At 42.5% G+C, this 25054-nt stretch overlaps 1 protein-coding gene across 3 annotated transcripts in view; it reads left to right on the top strand.

Moving 5' to 3' along the window:
• col4a6 (collagen, type IV, alpha 6) overlaps positions 1 to 25054 on the top strand; it is a 110690-nt gene that overhangs the window by 39635 nt on the left and 46001 nt on the right. The gene's annotated exons all lie outside the window — the stretch shown is intronic.

Here is a 25054-nt window from a genome sequence, read left to right on the forward strand (position 1 = left end):
TGCAACTCGACTCAGTGTCAGTGTCACAACTAACAATTATTTATGGTTATTTATGGTTATTTATGGTCATTTGTTTGATGCTGATCACAGGTTTGCAGAGACTGAGAGAAAACTCTCCCTCTGAGTTGCTTGTTTGATCCGACCAACAGTCCAAAATCTGTGCAACAGTAAAATAATATAATATTTAACAGACAAAAGCAGCAAATTTTCATGTTTGATAAACTGGAACCATTTATTTATTTTTTCTTATATAGAGCAGAAAACAAGATAAAACTGTTAAATGATGTAAATCCATTTCTTAGGTAAATAAACCATCTTTGAAACACTTACACTTTATAGTTTTACATAGGAAGGAAAATAGTGTTAATTGCCAAAAACTTACACAGTCTCCTTCAAAACACCTCAAACAGATTTTTGTTTTATCTTGTAGGAACATTATAACGACCTGTTTGCACAAGATCGTATCAAATTTTGAGACTTCAGAGCGTCTTAATGTTTGATTGATTGATAAATAGATTAAAGGGGAAATCTTGGTTTAAATTCCACTTGATTATTCATCATATGACTTTGGGTTAGCGGCGCCTCTCTCCTGCAGCATCCCAGGAATCCTTCGGTCTCCCCAGCTCCTTTTTTCAGACAACAGCCCTCCTTCACTGTCCCTTTGCAAATTCCTCAGATTCCCAGATTTGGAAATGTTGAGTTCCTTATATGAAGTCTCTGCAGACCACTGAGCTCAGTGATCCTGACCCCCTGCAGCCGGCAACACCACATTCCTGACCTCGCCGATACACTCCGATCCACTCCGCTGGAAGCCCACTTCTCCCCGCTCTCACTCCTCCCTTCCTCCCGAGGACCTTCCTCTGCGTCAGGGTCAGGGAGTTGGAGGAAAGGATGGAAGATGAGGGAGAGACCAGGAGGAGGAGGAGGAGGGAGATGAAGACGGATACCAGACTTTTTTGACTGGTACCTCAAAGGATGAAACAAACTAAAGAAACTTCAACATTTCTTGACCTTGAAAAAATATTCTCACTGCGAGGACCTGGAGCTTTCGATCATATCGCAAAGTCTTCCTCTGCACATGAAGTTGCCTACACATCCTTGAATTGTTAATGTTCAAATGTCCTTATTTTTCCATATTCACGTGTTTTATATCATATTATTCTGAGGACGTCTGGTCCATGTTGGACTTTAAAGGTTTTTCTTGACCTTGGAAATTTATCAAGTAAACATCTACTTTTTAAAGTGTTTCTTCGTTTTAAATTGGACACCTTCCAGTTTTTGGACTGTTGGACTGTTTGAAGACATTCGATTAATCAGGTCATCAGTGATGTCACCAATTTGTCTTCATCAGGTACAGACGCACGCTTCTGAAAAATATCCAGTTCCAGCCGGAGACGGAAAGAGAGAGCAGGAGATGGAGGGAGTGAGTGAGGGAAGGAAGAGAAAGTAATAATCTAGTTCGTCTCAAAGGGAAAGTGGGTCAGGAAAAGCAGCTGTGTGTTTGGGTCTAGATGCTCCCCTGCTGACAGACGAACACACACACACACACAACACACACACACACACACACACACAAGCCTGCACACACTCCTTCCATACACTTAGACAGTGGTGAGGGACAGCTATGTCCTTCTCTTGTCCGGTTGTGTTGCTGTGGAGGAGATAGAGAAGACATGCAAGATAGAGGAATGTATCTTACACACACACACACACACACACACACACTGTACTTGGCAGCAGGTGAGGTGATGATTACTCTGCATGTATAGCTTGTTGCCTTGAGTTTGAGGGCCTGTTCTATATGACACAGTTCTATGTATTTAACAGGATATAAAAAGTTGTCGTGTAAAACTTTGTGACACACTGTTTTATCAGCTGTTTTATCATCTGGTCGACGTCTCGTTCAGTCGCTGTGTCTCCCTCACACTCTGAACTCTTGTAAACTCTCAGGACTTCCACGTGGTTTTTCGGTTCCGTCACTGTCCAGAGCTGCTAATGCCGGGGCTGAGAGACACAATGGTGAAATGAAACGGCAGGAAGACGAATGTGTCTGGGCACTCGCGGTTCAACCGTTTAGATCAGTCATTTTAAACACAGTGTAGGAGAGGCGGAGTACCCGAGGGGTGCAGGCTAACACACCTGGTTTGGAGCTGCCCTTCACTTCCTGGGTCCCATCATCCATTTGTTTCAGTGCTTACGGGCATCTTCCGTCCTCTAACCTTTGGACGCCTCACAGGGAGGGAACATCTGGTTGCTTCTGACCCATGTGATTGATTTCATCTTCGGGGGGTTTTTGTCAGCTAACCGCTACGAAAGGTTAGCCTTCATACCGAACACCAATGATTTCTGACGTAGCGACCGACGTATCTGTCCCGTCAAAAAAGCTTCATGAGTTGACACAGTTAGCAATAGCTTAGTGACTTAAGTTAGCATTTATCACCAGTTTCAATGACATATGTCAATTTAAAAGTTATTCACAACCTGCTGCCTCAATCTGATTATTGTGGATTTTTTTGCAGGATGTTGACTGTCCAATCGGCTCGTTTGTTTTTCCAACCAGAGGCTAAGGAGTAGAAGCTAGCTTAGCTTTGTCAGAGCAAAGCTTTTTATTTTTTATGCACTGCAATTTGTGTAAGTTGTGGAAATATAAATCTAAACATCATGGTTTAATAGGTGATTCTTAGATTAACGTGCTTGCTTGCTAAAGATAACTTTTGAGCTGTTTGAAATGCATCAGTTTTTCTTTTGGCGGACGCTAATTTGTTTCCTGTTTTCTGCTTCAGTTGTTTGCCAAACACACCCTGGACCTATTTGTCTAATAAGATGAATTTCCACCCTCTTGTTTGAAACAGGCAAATTCCCTAAAATGTTCGACTCTTTTCAAGCGACGGCTTCATCTGCACTTTTTCTGTGTTCACCCAACATTTCCTCGGTTCACACTCTTTCCCACACTGCTGCACAGGTGCTTCATGTGATTTCACCCTGGCTCAGCCTCGTCCAGACTCAACAAATCTGAAGTATCATCAGTCTTAGTTAAAGGAAGTCGAACTTGTGCAACGGCTTAGTCACATTTTACTCTGTAATCTAAAGTTGTCTTCTGTCTGAATGACCTGTGAACATTTTCTCTCTAAGAAAAAGAAATGAAAGAACCGGCAGGCTCTTGTTTTGATCATTCTGGTGATTGAGAATCAAAGTAAATGTGATAGCACATCGGAGAAAGAGATTTCCCTGAGTGAGTGAGGGCGCCGTATCTTGATCAAAGATACACAAACAAAAACAATCACGAGGGACACTTCCTAGCTGGAGATTCAGGCCCTTTGCAGTTTACTAGACCTCTGGGGATTATTTATGATTATCGAGGATTATATGATGAGAAACCAAGAGTTCCTCATCATCTGAAGATGTTAGCTCATAAATCAGCATGTTTCTTTGCTTGTGTTTCACATTTGGACTCTAATATGTGCAACTGCACATCGTTCGATCTTTTACTAAATCTTCTGGAACTAGATTAAAGGACCAAACATGATTTAGCCCAGATATTTGGCCTGTTTATAGTAATTTGTTTGGTGAAAATGTGTGTTGTGTTAAATAAGTGATAAAGGCCTCTATCAACAGACCAAAATATATGAGCAGGCTTCAACCTTCAAGGCTCAGGTAAAGAAAATATGTGACAGGTGAGGTTGTCAGTATCAGCATCTTGAAAAGAGATTGCACCATCATGTGCGACCTGTCGTCACGTCAGATAGGCGTTGTTTGTCTGGTCGCCGGGGCAACTTCTCTTGTTGCAAGGTTCGTCCGGTAACATCCTGCTCGTCTTATATTCCAGATCACTCAGAACCGAGTTAATGCGACTCGGTTCAGAGATAATGCGACAGAATGATGCATTTTCTACCCTGAGTAACAGCAATACTCCCTCTCTTTTACCTCTGTTTTTGGTCTCTACCAACACCTGAGAGTCACCTGGTTCTTTAGCTGTTGAACATAGTGGAGTGGAGTTGCAAGTTTAGCTTATAAATCTCTATACATAAGTACTGGCAACTAAAAGTGTACTTGTAATGTAGAGTGGGCCCTGTCAGTGTTATATTACTGGATGATTATACTCTTGGATAGTTAAATCTGCAATAACGCATCACATCTTATAAACTGATCATGTGTTTTGTTTGTAAAATCGTCACCTACAAAGCTGCTGGTAACTACAGCTGTAGAATATAATATAAAAAGTAAAATATTTCCCTTTTTGAATGTGTAACTGAAACTAAAGTAAAGCACAGGTCTGTCGACGTCCTGCTGATGTATTTATATTTTCAGTTAAAAAGATAAAATACAAATAGATAAAAGAAAATTGGACCCGAAAACAACAAGAGACAACAATGAATCTCCTGAAATGTCAAATCTTGTTGCTTCATCTAATCTTTCATCGGCAAAACCACATTAATCCTGAGCGAGAAACCCATCTCTGTAATTACAAAAATTACATCCACAAATCTGTTGTCAACATCTCATTACAGCTCCTGGAAACATTTCACTTGTGTACTGCGTTTTTCGTAACAACTTTAGGTGTGTCAACATGTGTACGTCGAGCTCTCTGTGGCAGCGTGTATATGTGTTTTCCCACAGGAAATCAGCCTTCTCACGTATCCAGCGATGCAGCCGTCACATGTAAAAGGAGCTCATTTGGTTTCCAAGAGAAAAGCAATGGTTCCTTTTTTTGTTAAACATCCTTAATATCCCTTAGCACATGCCTGTGCTCCTGACATGGATACTGCAGACCGAGACGCGGTATGTGGTGGGGCGTTTAGTGCGATATACGGCCCTAGACTGGCTCCGTGCGCATGGTATATGTGAAAGAAATGCTTGGATTCAGCTCGCATTGCGGTGCACCTAGATACGAGAAGGGGGCAATGGTAAATCCTGGTTGTATAAAGGAAGACCTGACAGCTGAAAGTCACTCTGTGGAAGCACATTCATCCGTCACTGGCATGGAGGTGACTTTTTCTTTACCTATACATTAGCATCAGCGGGCATCTAGACGAGGAGGAGGAGGAAGAAGCGTGTAAGAATCTGTTCTGGTGCAGAGACGCATCATACATGCAAGAATACACACATTGTATAGGACAAAATAGAATAAAAAAAGTCAAATATAATAACCCTCTTTGTGTTCACGTTGCGTGCAAGGATGCATCGTTTTTGTCTGCCCGTATGAGAAGATATTGTCAAACACTCATTTTGCTTCAACACGCCAAACCTCCCAACCTTTTCCAGATGGAAAAAAAAAAAGAAAAAGATTCAGCCTCGGAGTCTAAACTCTGCTGTGATTCTTATTATTGTGAACGTTGCTGCAGGCGAGCCGTTGTCTGCGGCATCCAGATTGATGTTATTTTAATAATAAAAGTATGTCAACACAGTCTAGCCTCCAGGTACCAGCGACATTTTCCCCACCACTTCTATCTCATGTTTGTGTTAGATACTGCGGGGGGTTACTCTGTTGTAGCATGCTAAAATATGCACGCAAACTGTGGTGTGCATGGATTAGATTAAAGGCATGCATCTGACTTTCTTTAAGCTCAAGAGTTTTTTTTTAATAAAAAATTTTAATGTACCTCGGACATACGGAGATACGCAGTGCAAACGCGACCAGCAGCTAAAGCTGTATTTATTTATTCAAGCAAGTGATGCATCCAATCACGTGTGTCTGGGTTTGTTTTTAGAGCCAGAAACTCCAAAGTGCATTTTACTTCCTGTCTAAAGACAAAATAAGATGCACAAGGGTGACTTTTACTTTGAAATAAGACACACAGAGGAGGGTTTTGTGATGAAATAAGATGCGAAAAACTGAATGAACTTTGAAATAAGGTGCATAAAGCAGATTCATTGCAAAAGTAACACGTCTATAAGAATGTTTTTTGCTCTGAAGTCAGAATTTAAAGCTATTTAATTCTTAAATAATTCAGTTTTGTTGTGAGTTGAGATGCTCAAAAAGAGTTTCATGCAAACAGTGAAAACACAGCACGTCTGAACTATTGGAGTTAGAAGCTCTCAGTATCGTGAGGCTCCATCAGCAGCATATCTGGCCCTGGTCGAACCTTTAACCCGCCGTAACCATCCAGCTGCAAACCCCCGACATGACAGATGTTCAGGCAAAACAGATTGCAGCGTTTGTTTAAGGCAGCTTTTCTTTGCGTTACTTCTTTTAATCCGTGACTTCCTTTCCCATTGTCTGTCCCGCCACCTTAAAGTAAAGTCAGCGAGCCACAGGAAGGAGCCTTAAACGTTGTCACCTACAGAGCTTTACTTTCATCCTCGTTAACCACAACCACAGCATCCGCTTAGCTTCACCTGAAGAGCTGCTTCTTCACACACACACATGCACACACACACACACACACACACACACACATCGCCTCAGGACCCCCGACACTAAAGACAGACATTTTGCGACGCCCCTTTCTCGTTAATTTTGTGTCTGTATATGTGTGTGTGTGTGTGTGTGTGTGTGTATGTGTGTCTCTGTCTTCACATCCACCACTCGCTCAGGTAGGGGTCAACAGGTTTGTGATTGAGAAGTGTTATTAAAATAAATAAAAGCGGGGTCTTTCCTCTGCTCGTCCTCGGGCGCTCCGTCATGTAACAGATCACCTTCTGCCTTTTGTCCGACGTATACATTTCTCCTGTGTTTAGTTTTCCTTTCTCTTCTTTTCAGACACAACCTGAGGGCAAACAGTAGATGAGATGCTGGTTTTTGACCATTTTGTTCCCGTTCTTTACCCAATCTACTTCATGTAGGAGAACTGAAATGTGACGCCGTGTAGCTGCTGTTTACGGCTACAGGATTACATCAGAGTGAAATATGCATCTCAGATATCTCCAAAACTTCAACCTGGAATTACAATATCCTTGAAACTTTGGGATTTTTTATTGAATATAAAATGATGGAGAGCGCAGAAAATGTGAAAGAAATTATTTTAACGTGCAAGAATCAAGAAAATGAGAAAATAGTTTGATACGATCTATAAAAATTTGAAAGTTAAAGAGCAACTCGGCCCCAAGATGTTAAAAGACAAACATAAAACGTGTAAAATAAAGTTGAAGAAGTTGAAAGTTGAATCTTAAAAACAAAAAGAACATCAGTACAAACTAAACCTGAAAAATAAATCCATCTAAATTCAACAGAAACTTTAATAAAATGCCACTTTAGTCTGTAATACGGAGATTAAACTGGTCAGATAACCTTTTAGTCACATTTGAGCTTCCATGTTTCTTCTCTGCAAAAGATAACTTTAAAAAATAAAGAAGCTTTTATCTCTTTTATCTTTGTCTTATATTGATTATTCGTCCGTAAAGTGACTGAATTGATTGATTAGTGAATTTGGAGCTTCTAAAAGTGCATGTCCTGATGTATGAACATCTGCAAATAATTGAGTTCCCCCTCTTTCTGGTCTGTCCTTGAACGTCACAGAAAAATTCCCTTTCTCCCTCTCACTCCTTTCTGTTCGTCCCATTCACAGCTTCACGCTGTATTTTACTGGTTCCCATCAAAGTCTAATGGTCTGTAGGTAACTCTGTTGTTCTCCCACCAGCTCCGGCCTCTCCTCTGTCTCTCTCTCCCACACACACACACACACACACACACACACACGATTTCACACAAGTGCATCCACATAGACATATGCAGACACACACACACACACACACATGCAGCGTGCATGTGTGTGTATTTAGGAGGGAGAGAAAGAGTTGGATCAGATCACAAAAGAAGGAGCGTCGGGGTGATATTTTAACCTCACCATGCTGCTTTAAGAGCTGCTGAAAAGCTGATTGACTGGAGGGGGGGTGGGGGGGGGGGGGCGGGGGGGGGGGGGGGGGTCTATAGCATAGCTGGGAGTTTTTTTCTGCCCGCGGGTCACTTATATGTCGACATTCTCCAACCCTGGTTACACGTGTTTTGTTTTTGTTTTTTTATGTCTCTGCATTTGTTTGAGTGTTTTTTTTTTTTTCCCACACATACAATGTTACATTGAATGTAAAATATGGGTTTCCTGTTGTAGCTCAGTTGTATATAAACACCGTTGCTTGGAGACATGGTCGGAAAACATGGGGAGAATTCTTGGGTACCGCCGTTGTGCCGGTTTCGGTCCTGGACCTGCGTCAGGTGCCTTTTAATTGTAAAAGTTTACCAGCTAATACTTCTGCGTTTCCCTTCGTAACCGTTGGCAACCACAACGGCCAAATGGATTAATTTGTCACCGCATCGCACAAAGTTTCATAAGACATTGAAGCTGATGCTCATTTCTGTCTTTCCAATAATGAGAGGAGAAGATCAATATCAGGCTCTTGTTTCACTGTCGGAAAAAAAAAGAGAAAGAAAATGTCACAAAATGAATGTGAAATGAGACTTTAACCCGTCATTCATTCGTTCGGTTTCACTATCTTTACTTTATTTTTGTTTAAAGTTGTCGAAGTTGATACGGAAGCTGAGAGAAGCCAATATTTATTAATAATTATTCTGTAATTTTGAGAAAACAAAGCTCCGTTATCCAGTATGTCCTTCCTCTGCTTCCGTAGTTTTAAACTTTTATCAAAACATGACATTTTAACATTGAAAACTCAGTGTTAACATCGAATCCCTCTTTAAATGCTTTTAATCCGCTGCTTCCTTTTAATGTTTATTGCCAACTTGATCAACAGAATAAAAGAAAACATTTTACTCGTCCTCGTCCTCCACTTTTCTTTTTCTTTTCGATTGCAGTCTATCTCACTTAGAGCTTCTTTGCTTGAGTAATGTGATGCACTTCTAACAGCCATGCAACATCTTCTATCTGTTTGAACGGGACCGGCCTGTTGGAGACGCTTCGCTAAAATATTTAGATTGTATTCCTCCTTGAAATGACTCTTCAGGAGTGACTCTGAGACTCAGGGTAATTACTGAAGATGAAAGTGGAATGAGAAGTGCCACCAAGAAGGAAGAGACGAGCTTCACAGAAACAAGTGTGTCCCATCCTGAGGAGTCTCAGGGTCTCTGTCAAGGTCTCTTTTTATTTTCTTTTTTTTTTTTGACAGTTGAAGCTGTACAGCTGTATCTCTCCATTTAAGGAGATTTCACTGCTGCTTCCAGACGACCTTGAAACACGTCGGGCCGAGACGATTCAGTCGGAGCTCCGCAGACCCTTTTTCATGCGTCTCTACTCGTTTAATGCAGATGTGAATTTTCTGAGGGAGTAAAATTGTCAGAATTAGTTCAAACTTCCAACACACGTCTTGTCCATTTAAGGACATCCGCCTGTGTCTCGCAGTGCGGGAACATCACAGCTCCCGTCATGTCAGAGGAGCCTTTATAGGAGAGTTAAGCTCAAATTAGTACAAAATATGTGGAAGTAGTTGTTGCTTTAGTTAAAGATATTACTTATTATGACTGATCTACAGGATCCAAATTCAACCCGGTGTTCAGAGAGCGTCCGTGCTGCTGAAGTATCTTTAAGGCAGGAAACTGAATCTCTTCCAGCTGCAAAGGTGCTGGATCATCAATTTTTTTTTTTATTCATCTGACATATTTTATGTGATTCACACTGTCCCCACCCGTCTGGTCCTCCAAGCAGGTTAAAACAAACACAGAGGATTATTCGAAACACTCCTTGACCCATGTCTGGCTTTAACAGACATTTCCACACTGCAGCCAAGTTAGTTAGTCACCATAATAAGTGGGATTTAATAGACTAGAAGCTGCTGCTGCTGTTAGTAAGTCAGGAGGATAAAAGTGAAATTTAATGGACTGACAATTCCTGCGGTCTTGTTGTAGTGCCGCAGGCTCTCCCAGGTGTGAGTGTGTGTTTGGGGTCAGCGAGAGGAATTTCCCCTGTGTTTGTGATCAGACGAGGGGGGGGGGGGGGGGGGGGGCGATGCACTTGTCTGCCCGTCTCTCATCTCCACGTCGCCCCCTGTGGCCCGAACGGGGGAGTGAAAGGTCGGGGTCGGCAAGAAGATCCTGATCCCGGAGCTGGCAAAGGGTTCAGTGATTTCAGACGCACGCCCAGATTCCTCGTCCTCGGTGAATCAGAGCTCTTTATTTAACCTGTGTGGTTTAGATATCTGTCTGAGGGACTTACAGAATCAACAGTAGCCACATCAGCCAGACTGCGGTGACAGTGAAATGCACGCTCTGTTATTTATGTGGGCCGAAGTGTTTGCACAGGCAGTTTGACTTCAATCAGCAAAAAGCAAGACGACGCTGGAAGTACACACAGCTGATGGGGAATGAGTCAAACTTTGTCTGCGAGCTGCGTTGTCTCATCAAAAAAAATCACATTGAATGAAAGGTTTAAAGGCAGGGGAAGAGTTTTTGATGGTGGTTGGAGACAGATAATAAACTTGAGCCACAACTGAAGGTAGATCAGGTTTGCGGTTGGTGCTGCTTTGCCAGCGTGACCTGACTCACTGAGGAATTAAAGAGGGTGAGGTCGGAGGAAGTGAAGGGATAAATGGAGGGATGAGATGGAAAGATAAAGAGGGAAAGCCAGAGTTCAAATATATGGAAGATAGAGAGGTTATGATTTATGAAACTTCAGCTTTAAACTTAGCTTTTTGCTTCACCATATTATTTTACGTTATTTAAATAGTGTCCATGTACAAACCCTCTCTGGGCCTCTTGTCTCTCTTCTCTCTTCATACTTGATTTTTGTCGTTAGATAAAGTGAATATTCGAATGGAAAGGGCTGAAAATAAAAGTCTTGTTTGTGTTTTCATCCAGACACGAGGTTGAAATTAAAGATTAGTGGTGAAATATCTTCAAGGAATATTTAGAAAGTTCAGAAGTCACTGCTCCCAAAGAAATGAACCGGCATTCAAAGCTGTTTTGTGCAGATTAATCATTTATTACTGAGCTTTAGATGTGCTGGTGGGGTTAGCATTAAGGCTAGCTGTTTCCCTCTGTTTCCATTCTTTATGCTAAGCTAACCATCTAACAGAGAAACGAGCGTGGCATCAAGCTTCTCCTCTGACTCTTGGCAGGAAAGCAAAAATGTTGAACTATTCCTTTAAAAGTACGACAATTACAGCCCGGCACATCGTTTCAATCCGCCTTAAATACGAGTCAGAACATCTGAGGGTTAAGTGATTAAACTTCAGAGGGAGGAGTGAAGGAGAGAAGAGGGAAAAAGTGATGATGATGATGATGATAGAGAGACAGAACATGTGTCTGTGGCTCCATGTGCCAGAGCTGTGTTTACTTTCAGCCTGCAGGTGTGGAATTCAGCAGTGTGCACACATGGGAGGCAACACACACACACACACACACACACACACACACACACACACACACACACGTACACACTCTTAAATTATAAGTATACAGTAGATGCTCTTTAAATACATGAATATAAAACTAGGGACACAAACCTGCTACCTGCCATGCTCTTGTGTACACACACACACACACACACACACACACACACACACACACACACACACACACACACTCGAGTGGAATTTGTGTCCAGATTAGCAGCGACCCTCTACTCACACCACCTCGACAAGGAAAGAAGAAAAAAAAAGGTGAAGGAGTGAAGTCGCACCTCCGCTGGTGAAACTTCCGTTGCTAAAAATAGGTCCGTGTTGGCAGCAGGAGACGCGGAGCGAGGTGCTGTTTGGCACGGCGGCGGGATACGGCGAGGTAACCTGAGGTTGGCTCAGCACACGGCTCTGAGCTTTTTTAGAGAGTTTTGTCGTCTGTGCGTGTCGGCTGTCGGTGCTTTCTGACACTTTCCGTTACTACGGCGACATGAGGTCACTTAAAACCGAAAGATGACGTGGATCTATTTGTTCCTTTCTCCCCTCTGGGAATAACTGGACGCACCCAAACGACACACTGTGATGCAATAGGAACGACGTGAACATGTGACGTTGGTCCGTGCGACTCGTCACCGTGGAAACGAACATTAAGTGAATAAGATAGATTTTAAAAAACGTATCTCCGATTTGTTTTGATCGACAGATAATGAAGTGGTAGAAAAGGTTTTGTGATGATTATGATTCATAGCTTCAGCTGCTGCTGCCGTGTCGTGTGTTTCCTCCCTGGTTTGCGTCTCCCAGGTGTTAAATTGCAGGATTGTCGCATGTTTAACAGTTCAAAGAGAAGTTAATCTGCCCTGTGGGCCTGAACTGATACCATCACCCAACTGTGCTGGACACCAGGATCGCCCTCACTCATCCTGACAACTGTAGCCCACAGACACCGACTGTCTCTCTCTCTCTCTCTCTCTCTCTCTCTCTCTCTGTCTCTCTCTGTCTCTCTCTCTCTCTGTCTCTCTCTCTCTGTCTCTCTCTCTCTGTCTCTCTCTTTCTCTCTCTCTCTTTCTCTCTCTCTCTGTCTCTCTCTCTCTGTCTCTCTCTTTCTCTCTCTCTGTCTCTCTCTCTCTGTCTCTCTCTCTCTGTCTCTCTCTCTCTGTCTCTCTCTCTCTGTCTGTCTCTATCTATCTCTCTCTTTCTGTCTGTCTCTCTCTCTCTGTCTGTCTCTCTCTCTGTCTCTCTCTCTCTCTGTCTCTATCTATCTCTCTCTTTCTCTATCTCTCTCTTTCTCTATCTCTCTCTCTCTGTCTCTCTCTCTCTCTGTCTGTCTGTCTCTGTCTGTCTCTCTCTGTCTTTCTTTATTTCTTTCTCTCTCTCTCTTTCTTTCTCTCTCTTTCTTTCTTTCTCTCCATTCTTATTTTCTTTCTGTCTTTCTTTCTTTCTTTCTTTGTCTGTCTTTCTTTCGTTCTTTCTTCCTGTCTGTCTGACTGCCTCCCTCCCTCCCTTCCTTCCTTCCTTCCTTCCTTCTTCCCTCCCTCCCTTCCTTCCTTCCTTCCTTCTTCCCTCCCTCCCTTCCTTCCTTCCCTCTACACACACTGCAGTGTTAGGGGGCATTTATCCTTTCAGTTTGATCCAGAGGGACCCACTGATCAGTTTACACTTGTTGTTCGGACGAAATCCTAACCTGCTGTAGCTCTTTGTGAGTGAGTGTGTGTGTGTGTGTGTGTGTGTGTGTGTGTGTGTGTGTGTGTGTGTGTGTGTGCGTGTGCGTGTGTCTGTGTGTGTGCAGGCCTCTGGGTAAGGACCGAGCTCTGTGACAGCACATTAGCTGTATCTCAGATTTCTGCCCTCTAATATAGGAGCTGTAATTGCTCTTCTATTGTGGTGTACTCAGACTAAACACACACACACACACACACACATATGGACACACACATATTCTCCACACACATGTACACACATCGCTCTGAGGCATGAAACCTAAATCACGCAGGTGAAAGCGGCTCCTGTTTCTGGGTATTTCTCTCATTCATGTGCTCCTCCACTTCTCCTCCTCCTCTATCTCTCTATCCTCCCTCCTCCCTCCATTCCCTCGCTTCTCTCCAGACGATTATTTTCACAGCGTCCGTCCCGTCCGTCCGCCATCACTGCCTCTTTCCATCCCCGCTCCTGCCTGTCGGAGGCCGTTACGTCACTCATTCCTCCGACTGTTGCTCGTTCCATTTAATTTACTCCTCCTCCGTCCCTCCATCTCTCCTTTCACCTCCCCTTCCCTCTTCAAAAACACCCCGTTCACCCCCCCCCTCTCCAGGCTGGGGGCATTTAGTGCACATCAAAGGGGTGATTATCAGAGCACTTATCAAGAGGGGTGGCCACTGTCACTTCATGTGTGTGAGTCCTTACACGTCCTCACATTGTTTACTGCTGATCTGATCAGATCAGTGTTTTACATTAAAAATGATTTTGTTACTTCACGAATAAAAATATTTGGCAGCCATTTTTTTTTTAATGCAGGATTCATCAACTTATTTCAGGTCTCAAAATTAGAGAGTTGTTGGGTGATAAATACTGATAAATAAAACCATATCAATCAAATGTAAATATATATTGTGTAAGACAGTTTTTATGCATCAAAAATACTTTTTTTTTTTGCTCAGCTGCAGGTAACAAAACAACATGAAAATGAAAGTTTCATTATTATTATTATTTCATTATCATCCGGATCAGAGATATTCAGATATACGACGCTGAGCCGACGCTGAGCCGACGCTGAGCCGACGTTCCCACGTGCAGCATTTAATGAAACTGCAGCAGGTTGTGTTTGACGTTGAGCCATTTATAAAGAGGCCAAGTGTCACAGCTAAAGTGCTGAAGAATATCGTTGAAGTCGGTTTCAGAACAAAACTCTGATGACGTTGGGTTTGTTGGGAGTTGATGCCCGTTCTTCCTGTTTGGAGCATTTCATGTAAAAAACAAAAAAAATATCTTGACAAGTTAATTCCATGTTAACTGCACTGCAGTTTGTCTCCTGCACTTCTCTGCTCTGTCCTCACTCACCAGCTAATGTCAACATTATGCTCCGTTAATGGATCCTCCGGGATCACAATCTGAATGTGCGTTGTAAATATTATCTTTAACGTCATGTGTCTTTGCTTCGCTGACTGAAATCAAATCATAAATATCCCTTTGTGGTCTGATACGACTTCGCTGTCTTTACGGCGTAACGTTTCCCCCCGTCGCCGACAATTTGTCAAACACTCTAAACATTTTGTGGTCAGATGTAAAAGTGATTTATCAGAGTTTCAGGACGTAACCAAACCCAGATGCTCAAACAGAGATGGGAAACTTCAGATCCACCTGTTTGACGCAGCAGCTCAGTGTTTTTATGTGTCGACCTTCAAGATGAAACGAGCCAATGAAAGAAGATGATTGATGATTGATCAATTTCAGCCTGTTCTTTTTCATTTATCTTCATAGATTTTTTTATCATATTATAAAGGAGTAGAAGGAGAATGAAGCTGGAATTTGCTTTGTTACTAACTTGCAACTTCCTGTCAGAACTTTTCAGAATAAACGCTCACAATAGCTTAAAAAAACTACTTTTCTTCCACTTTTATTTTGTAGGTAAATCCCTAAAGAGGAAGTGATTCTTTGCGTTACTGTTGCTGCCAGTTTGATTTGTGAAGGTGAAAATTCATGTTTCCCAGTTTTTGTCTTTTCAGGAACGTTTTTGTTTTCACTTTGTTGGGTGTAAATTTTTCGTGGTTATCCACCTTCCTGCGTCAAAAACATGGCCGTCACCAAAACCTGAGCGACCACTGCTCTTTCCTCGCCGTCTCTTTGTGCCGGTTCTTCCCTGCCCCGGCTCACGTCGGCTTCCCGGCATGTGACTTATGACTGATTTACACCTAAACACACACTTCATCTGCTCCATCGATCACACCGCGCCCCCCTTTGTCTGCGCTCCTGTCCGGACAGCGGCGTGCAGTTTGTTTTGGCTCCGACCCGAGTCTCCTTCTTTGTCTCGCTCTGTGTTGGCTGCAGATTTTTTTGCCGCATGCAACGTCTCGGAGCCTCTGTTTTATTTTTCTTTTCTCTTTATTGCATGTCGGGTGACATCATAAAAGCTGGCGTGAAGCTGCCTGTTCCTGGTTTGTTTGTGCCAGTTTCGCCAGTGGGCGCACGGCCACCTTTTGTCGGCACACTGAGAGTTAAATGGCGTGCATCTGTGTCTGTGCTGAAAGGTGCGAGATGTACAGATAAATTTAGACTTCAACTGGTGTCTGTATTTTGTGATGATAAATCATGTCCACTGGCAATGGAGGAGGTGATTGAGACAATGGAAAAAAGCTAGGGGGAATCCCAATTCTTACTGTTGCACAGGTGACTGAAAGAATTATGTGATCATCATTTTTCCACACCTGATGTTTGTTGGTTTCCTTTGAGGAAAGATTTATAACCAGTTCAATGAGGGTTTAAAATGAAACTGCTCCTTTTTCTCAAGACTCCTGTGATACTCAACAGACCGCTGTGCTGGTTGTTGACCCTGCATGAACTTTAAAACTGATACACTGTTCTATACTTGGCGGCCCGGGTCTATTTCCGTGCACCGTTTTGCTAACAGAGAGGATTTATAGCCCGACTGGACAGCAGGCAGGAGAGAAACCGAACCCAGACCGGAAGCTCATATTCCGACGATGTGGGCTGTCGGACAGGGTCTTGGCCGGAGATCTGAATACTGTTGCGGGAGGGAGTCAGTGTGGGAGTCTAAACTTGGAACGTTAATGGAAGTAAGGAGGAGATCATGTGACCCCTCCGGTGATCCCCCCCCTCCCCTGTGAGATCACCAACACTGGTGCCGGTTGTCAGGGCAGCAGTATTTCTGTCCTCATAGGAGGTGAAGTCATCCGATTGGGTTGTTACGAGGGGTTACTTTGCTGCGACACAATCTGTAAATAAGTCACAGCGTTCGTGTCGGGATGTTTCAGTTAACTCCAGGAGAAGAAAATGATTAAACCTTAAACCTGTCTCATGAGGTTTTTCATATTATATTTTCCTCTTAATTTTTCATACTTCACCCGTAAATAAGCAAGTCTTCCAAAAAAAAGAAAAGTTCTGCAGCAGACGTTCAGAAAATCAGACAACATGGAAACAGATTCATTCATGTCTGTTTTGGGACTTCTGAACATAAAAGAGAAAGAGTGAACCCATGATTGGGTCCGCACCCATTAATCACCTATCACAGATGTTTCAGAACGTTCTGGCATCGCAGATCAATCTCCCTCTCACTGACTTACATTCTTCTGTGAGATATGTTCGTGTAACGTCAGGGATCTGAGCAGGGTCGCAGTACGAGGCACGAGACCCGAGGGCACACGACGTAAACCCGTACTGGCGGTATTAGCAACAACATGTAGCCTAGCTCGCGCTCTGCCTGCGTGCCCGTTCTCGCCCTGGTTCATTTTGTTCATGATAAAATTGCTAAATTCCCATCCCCTTAAGTCTCTAATTATGTCGATGAAGGAAAGAAAAAAGAGACAGAGGCAGAGAGAGAGAGAGAGAGAGAGAGAGAGAGAGCCAACAAGGCGAGGCAGGTAGAGTCCTAATCCTGTCTAATAGCAATGTTTCTGTTCCATCATGACTGCAGAATCTTTAGCCAGAGGAAAGAGAAAGAGGGATCTGTGTGTGTGTGTGTGTGTGTGTGTGTGTGTGTGTGTGTGTGTGTGTGTACAGGTTTTTGCATGTGTGCAAGCAAGTAGAGATTTAAAGGTTTATCGCTGATGGAAAAGTAACTAAATACATTTACTCAAGTACAGTTGTACTGAAATGTTGTACTTGTTACTTCACTACATTTATTTTGACGGCAACAGACAGACACACACACTCTCTTTAAATCTTAAAAATACCTTTATGTTGTATCTCAGAAGTCACTGAGTCGTGTGCGTTCATGTTTCGTGTTGGTATCAGAAGTCGTTTGAGTTCTACCTGACCTTTTCCTGGATAATGTAAAGATCTGATTGGCTGCGTGGAATTTGCATTTTACATTTTAAGTGAGCAAGTTTGGACAGAAGATAACTTCATAGAAAATGTTGTTTTTTGGAAAGTTTTCAAACACACAGACAGAGACATGATGAGAAAAGATCACAGAACACACATCTGTGTGTGTGTGTGTGTGTGTGTGTGTGTATGTGTTAATGCGTTCACACATGCAGTGCACAGTGATTGACGATATATACTATAATATGTTTTGGCAGGTGGTTTCTGTGCACCTTACACAACTCGTCAGCCAGTTGGGATTTGATTGAAAACCTCGTGCAGCTGCGATGTACAAACTTTGATTTGAAGATATTTCCCTGCAGACATCACATTTCTACGTCTCATGAATTCAGATAAAAGAGTTGCATCTTCATGTTCTCTCTGTTGTGTCACTGAGGTGATTGTAGCATCAGGGATTTTTTTCTTCATAGTAACTTTTGTTTTCCGGGTGATTCATGACCTGCTCTGGTGTTTGTTTGTTTTTGATAATTCGGTGAGTGGGAGAGAAAGCAGGAGCTTAGCTCTGTAAATCTGAGTTTACTTTGACTCTGCCAGGAAAGCGCCACACAATGCAACACGTTTATATTTAAAGACTTTGACATTAAGTCGTTTCACAACGTTAACACAGTCTTAACAGGATTAGAGACTGGGAAATGTAAGGGGGTGTAAAGTTTCTTTTACATTGTTTGCTATCTGCTAACATGAGGTCACACAATGAGAAAGACCAGCTGCTCTGTTTAAAGGACCATTGATTCAAGTCATGTGTATTTTACAGTTGTGTTTGTTCAATATGATATATATATGATCGATCACTTTGTATTGAGTTTTATGTCATTTCACAGCACGGCAGCAGGGAAGATGAGGGATGTAATTGGTGTTTGTGATTATTTGTAATATTTACGAGACAAATCTTTTAAAAAACATCTGTGAAATTAAAGCGAGCATTTCTGAAAAATCCCCTTTTTCTGCAGTATTTATGCTTTTTCTCTGCCATCAACAGCGGCTTACTCTGTTTACGTTCGCAGCCGTCGGCCATGTCAGCTGGGTGTGTGCGACGTCCTGTTTGGGTCCCTGTTAGCGTCACAAATTTCCGCTGTCTGGCCAAGTTATAGGTGACCTGGCTCCAGCTGGGTGGCCCTGTCAAGTGACTGCACGTGAGCTTGTGTAATAGTACAGAAAGCAGTGCACGTGAGCTTTTACACACATGCAGAAATACGTGAATGGATAAATCTAAAATGGTACGTTTATGCCCTGGACATGCACACAGAGTGTCTTCAACTGTCGCCTGTACACATACTCCACCATGCATGTGTGCTTATATGCAGTCCATACTGCTCACACACGTACACACACATGTACACACACATGTACACACACATGTACACACACACACACACACTCAAACACCCAGCGTGGAATAAACAGAAGTAAACGAGGAACGCTGCAGGCCCAAACACAGCTGGTTAGTCTCCTGTGGTGTATGTCGGGGTCACAGATGGACCAGAGAGAGAGGAAGAGGAAGGAAGGATATGATGAAGGGGAGTAAGGAGACGGGGGGAGACGGAAGGGAGGAAGAAGAGAGGACAAATATAGAGAGATATTATGATTGTAAAAATGGGAAGGAGGAAAGTTTTAGGAGGAGGACACTAGAGGGAGGAAAGAGTAATTTTCTCTCTCCTCTTATCTCCATCTTGTCTTTCTTTATTTGCATAAGCAGTCGCACCCCCCCCCCCCCCCCACCCCCCTTCTCTCGTTCCTCAACGTCAAGTTCAGGCAAAGGTGAAATGTAAAGAGGTCCTTCAGGGTCAAACACTATTTCCAAATACATTTTTCATCATTCTCACTGTCACTCTGTGGATCTCAGTCTGGGTTTGTTGTTAAGAACAGACACCTGCTTCTCCTATTTAAGTAATCAGCGTGTTCACTGGTTTGTATTATGCACTGACAGTTTGACTGACAGGTGTTGGCGTGAACTCTGCTCTCCCATTGGTTGTTACCGTGTGATGACATGCAGATTGACAGGCTGTGGATTAAACAGATCCCCCCATGCAGCACTTTGTAGGGGAAAGCATTTTTTAGGTTTTAAGGCGGTTCAGGTCTTTTTCAAAATTGCTCGTGCAACATTTACAGTTTAACACTGCTGCGGTTTTTCTGCACTTCAAGTCCCAGAATTCACTTGTCAGTCAAACTGTATGAGTGTGACCATGGGACCCAGAAACCCATCACTTCCTGTGAAGCAGGAGGATTGTCCACGTTAGTACCTACAATATAAGTGTTTGATTATTCAATATAAAGTGAATTCATTTGGCAGCTGCTTTACATTAAGCCATTTAACAAACAAAAATGTGTATACTATATACTTTCAAAAATCAACACAACTTTCATTTCAGCATGGTAAACATGCAAGTTAGCTTAGCTTAGCTTAGCTTATCTTAACAGACTCTTCAGACTCTCTGACCTCCACGTAAACCGCCACCACCATGTTTAACTATACGGTATATCTGTCCATCATGCTGTATCTGTGTATCTATAACATACGATGCACGCAAGGCTTTATCACTTTTTTTTTTTTAAAGAAACGGGCTGTCCTGTCTCATCATGCATGTTGTCTCCGCCATATAGTGTATATTGTATTCTGGGTAACCTTAGACTCAACCGTCATCCAGATAACATCAGCAGGCCCTATAGGAATGAACGGGCAAGTCCAGACGTCGGCCGTTGCCCACGAGCTGCCACTCTCAGCTGTACGGACTGCAGGAGGTTTTTTAGTAGACAGGTATTACACCCTGCTTTTTAAAAGTCTCGAGTTAGACGAACAAGCATGAAAGTGTTTGGACAGTAAAGTATGAGCAAACAGGCGGGATTGATCGGGAAACATTAGCTCAGGCTGAAAGACGCATAGCTGGGTAATGCCACGGTGACAGAGTGGAAGAAAGGATTGATGTGTGCAAACACGTTGTTGGATTCATCCAGACAATTGGGAGCGTGCCTGTTCTATCACGTTATATCCGTGAATGTATGCTAATTATGAGCATACATTCTCACAACCTTCAACAGTATGTCTAAACCTGCGTGCAATGCATTTCTGCTGCTGAAAGTATTACGAAATAACCTTTGTAATTTGGCAGTTTTCATCTGGATTTCTTTGGGGAAATATTTCTAATGGAATGTAAAACTGTTCTGTGGACTGTATTTCATTCAGCTTCATTGCATTGGGGCAGAGGAGACGGCAGGTACATCCATCTCTGTGCTCGACCTCCCCCCTTTTAAATTCTGTGAAGTACCTTGTAGCTCTGGTTTTGAAAAAGCATTATAGAAGTAAAATTCACTCACTTAATTATTCTGTAGGTGTGTTTGCTTATATATCTTTGTGAGGACCGGTGTCAGATCTTACAAGTGAGGACGTTGTTGGATTGTGAGGACATTTTATGTATTTTCCACTTTTTTGAAGGTTTTTACTGAGGATTAGGGGTTAAATTTAAAATTAGGTTAAAGGTTAAAAAGGGTGTTCACAAGTCTAGTCCATCGTGCGTCATCATTACTTGTGTCTACACATCCAAATACAGTCACGTGCCCTCCTCCACGTGTTTCTGTTGACCTCTAATAACTCTGTATTGTGTGCATGTGTTCATGTTTTACTCATTGTTCTTCCTCCTTTGGTATTTTTTTAACACCACATCACACGTCCTCCGCTCTCAGGTTGAATGTTCTCCCTAGGGCGCTGGCTTAGCATCTGTTTGCCCATATCATCCTTCACTTTTAACTCTTGGGTGTGGACGGTGCGAATTGAGCGAGGATCAGCCCCCGAGCAGGTGGAAAGCTGGATTATATCTCAGAACAATGGATCTCACGGGGCAATAGCAATCTGAATCGGCCTGCTCTGATTGGATGGTACCTGGGGAAGTATTCATGCCTTAACAAAAGGGGGATAAAATATCAAAATAATAAGGGTAACATGATACAGAGATGGGAGCTAAGAGAGCGCAAGACCTTAAGCATTATTTTTTGTCTTTCTTTTGTCATTATCTGTTCCCTTTTTTCTTATTTAAACAATCTTTTTGCTTGAACTTGTTTTTTGTTCTTTTTCAGCTTAATTTGAGATACATTAATGCCCCAAAGCACTTGTTTTGCTTCTATTTTTAGCTTCTTGTCTCTTCAGCCTCTTTGCCAAAAGTTTAATTTGAGCTTCTCCCTCCTTTTTTCTCCGTTTGTTTCAACCTTTTTCCTTCGCTCTCCCTCTCTCTTTTTTTTCCCCTTTTCTCCGTCATCCATCCCAAATTTCACTGTTTCCCGGCTTCACTTTCTCCCTCTCCTTTGCCCTCCTTCTGTCACTGTGATTACAAGAGTTGAGGAGATCAGAGGGAAGAAAGCAGGACCAGCACCACTGACCTTTCCCCTCCTTCCCTCTCTCTCTCTCTCTCTCTCTCTCTCTCTCTCTCTCTCTGCTCTGTGCCAAGCTTGTTTCTTCCTTGTTGTGTGTTTTCCTCTCCTTTTCTTTCTCCACCACATTCAAGTTCGTGTTTCATTGTCTGCAGCTTTTTGAGGTTGTAGCTGACTCGGTTGTCTCGTCTCGGCCAGGTGGTGGTAATAGTTGTAGTAGTAGCAGCTGAGAGTTGTTACCAGTTTTCTTAAAATAATGATTATCTTTCGACTGTAGGTTTGAAGACGTCACATTGGGTTTTAAGAAATTTTATTTTCCAGCATTTTTCTCGATTGAATCGAATCAATTAATCAAGAAATGTATCAGCAGATTAATCAATAATGAATATAAATGTTAGTTGCAGCCGTAATGTAGTAGAAAATACAGTACTATATTAGTTTCTACTATAATCTAAGAGTTTTATTAAACTTAACTTAAATATTGATTTTATTTTATTTTGTTGTAAAATTGGTCGCATAAAGTTGCTGAAAGTTACATCGAATAAGTCATGAGTTACTATATGTTTGCATGATCTGTAAATAACTACTGCTGTAATAGGTTAAGTAAAAGCATAGACTTGATCATGTGATGAGGAAGCCACACCGTGCACCGCTTTATGTTGCGACTGAACTCAACCAGTAAATTGATCTAGACGTGTTTGGTGTACGCTGAAGTTTTTGTGCTGAAATTTCTGAATACATTTGACAAGAGATCTGATTTTGCAGATTCAAAATTGGAGACATGCAACTCAATAGCAGAGAATGAGGAGCATCTTCAGTTGTGAAAAATTCACCATATATAAATATAATAATGCGACATTAATTAAACCAGCTCAGATCCATCCTGTGCAGAGTCGTCTATTAATGTCGTCATCTTGTCGACCCTTGTTAAATAAAAATTTCTCAGACGCCTTCACATGGGATATGCACAGTCTTTCCCAGGCTCTTATTATATTCGACTTGAGACCCAGACCAGCCCAGCTGATGAGTACTAACAGGGGTCCTGGAGGGTCCTTGACCTCGATTGTTGTGGATATGAACACTCGCGGACTATGCTCATATGAACTAATACACCCCGCACTCTTCATCACATTTCAGCTTTGACCTGCACACTTGCTCCTCCGTCCACTCCTGTCCCCTTAATCTCCATCAGACCCCCAGTCAACACCCTTTTTGTCCCTCATCCTCTCCCGTCCTCCCTCCTGTCCCTCTCTCCTCCACGTCTCGCCACTCCGCCATCACCCTTTCATCCGCTAATCACGTTGAAACGCCAGCCATGACCTTTGAGTTTAACCCCAAAGGAGACCCCCAAATCACAGACTTGTACGAGACATTTGCTCATGTATTCACACAAAGGACTCGAGCATGCTAATTAATTACCGCGCACATATTATGCGCGCCATATTTTACACACGGTTTAGATGCAACACGTATAAACACGCAGATACATACAAGACAAATAAGAAAAACACACATATTTCCGCTCACCATGTGGTCCATCGGCTCCCACCCAGAGACCCGACATGTGAATAGATGGCATTCGGTGTTGTGAAGTTTTAAGGACCTCTCGTATATGAGCTTATGCCACTCATACGTCAGCTTATAAAGGCTCGAAAAGCACTGCGTGATGTTTTCGCAGGTATGTCAGGAATGCCACCCAGTGAACTGAAGGTTAATCTGCAGTCCAGTTGGAGTTTATGCGTCACAAATGGTGCGTGGTGACACTCAGTTTGTTTATTGGGCATAGGACGGGAAGTAAGAGCGGCAAAATGTGGCAAAAAAATCAAAGAGAAGGGAACAGCTTATAGAAAGCTATTGTCCACAACGCTGCCATGTATGCATATAACGCCACCCGTGGGCCGCTTCGACCTTGGCGGCGCAACTTTACGTGTGTTTTGGTTTGTACAGCGCTCAGTCTTCAGACGACCATGACAAATTATACATTGTTTGAAAGCTGTAAATCTCCTGATTCTGTCCGTGGAAACACTTTTAGGATCCTCATGTCACCGCAGCAGCTGTTCTTCATTTTGTAGTACAATCGTTCTTGGAGGCAGACACGTGTCCAAGCACTAAAAAACCTCACACTAAGGTTTAGTCCAACAAATGTGTTGTCGTGGAGGAAAAGTTGCTTGATTGACTGATTGATTGATAGATTGAGACCAGGGTTATGACTGTGAGGTCCCTCGAAATTATATTACAACTTCCTTAATGTGATTTAGTTCTCTTTGGAAGAGTATGTTGTGGTGTTTCATTCTCAGAATTTATATCTTATCTTATAATCCCTAATTTTCACAGTCGTCTTTAAACACAACCTTAGCAGCATCACACAGCTGCAGTTCATATTGATTAACCTTTGATTCCCAGTGGAGCATCAGATCACCATTGAAAATGTGCAACTTTGCAGAAAGTTTTCACGCCCCAATCCCACTGGATCTTTAAGAACAGATTAATATTTCTTTGCTCATCAATCATCGGTTCTCAAGAACAAAGCTCCATAAACAACTTCTGTGTAAACAGCATCTGTCTTCTGTCCTCACATTTTGTAATGGCCTGATAAACCCTTTTTTGCATACGGTAAAAGTGGATTAGTTTAGTCTTTATGTAACACTCAAATGTGTGATTTTTTTTTTTTTTTTCTTTCACGCCAGCTCACTCCTGTTTGCCCTGGCTGAGAAAACAAGCATCCCGCAGGTCACAGTAGCGTTACAAAAGAAGTCACGGGGGAATTTAAAGCTTCCCCCGGGGCTCCTGTTGGTATCACTGGCTCTATTCTTTCGGTTAGAGGTTTGACTCTGGTTGTAGTTAAGGTTGCGTTTCTGTTACTAATCAATGGGCACGTAAGAGCGCTGGAGGTGAACGGTGAACGGTCACACATCCAGTCAGGACGCAATGCAAAGGGAACACTTCATTGTATTATAACTCAAAGAACCTGATGCTACATGTTATGTTTGGATACATAATTAAATCTGCTCTTTAAAAAAAAAAAAAAAAAAGTCATGTTCTTTATCTTTCAACACCTGGAATGAACATTGACTGGATCTGATCCTCCTTAAAATCCGGTTTAAATCCTTTTGCTTTTTTCAGGTTTGCTGTACATCTGGCTGATGCAGCTGTTAGGATTCCTCTTATGCACGTGACTTTAGATGTCTCTCTACTGCAGTGCTCTTTGTTTGATTGTTTTCTTTTATTCACGCGGGGATTTGAACAAAGACTCCTCCACTTATACATTAGGCCTCGACGTGAAGCGCCTTGCACAAAAGACGGGAAACGTGTGACTTATTTTGCTTTTGCTAACCACAATTTTCCAACATGAAAAGGAGAA

Source organism: Seriola aureovittata, chromosome 23, assembly GCF_021018895.1.
Source record: "Seriola aureovittata isolate HTS-2021-v1 ecotype China chromosome 23, ASM2101889v1, whole genome shotgun sequence".
Taxonomy (NCBI): Eukaryota; Metazoa; Chordata; class Actinopteri; order Carangiformes; family Carangidae; genus Seriola; species Seriola aureovittata.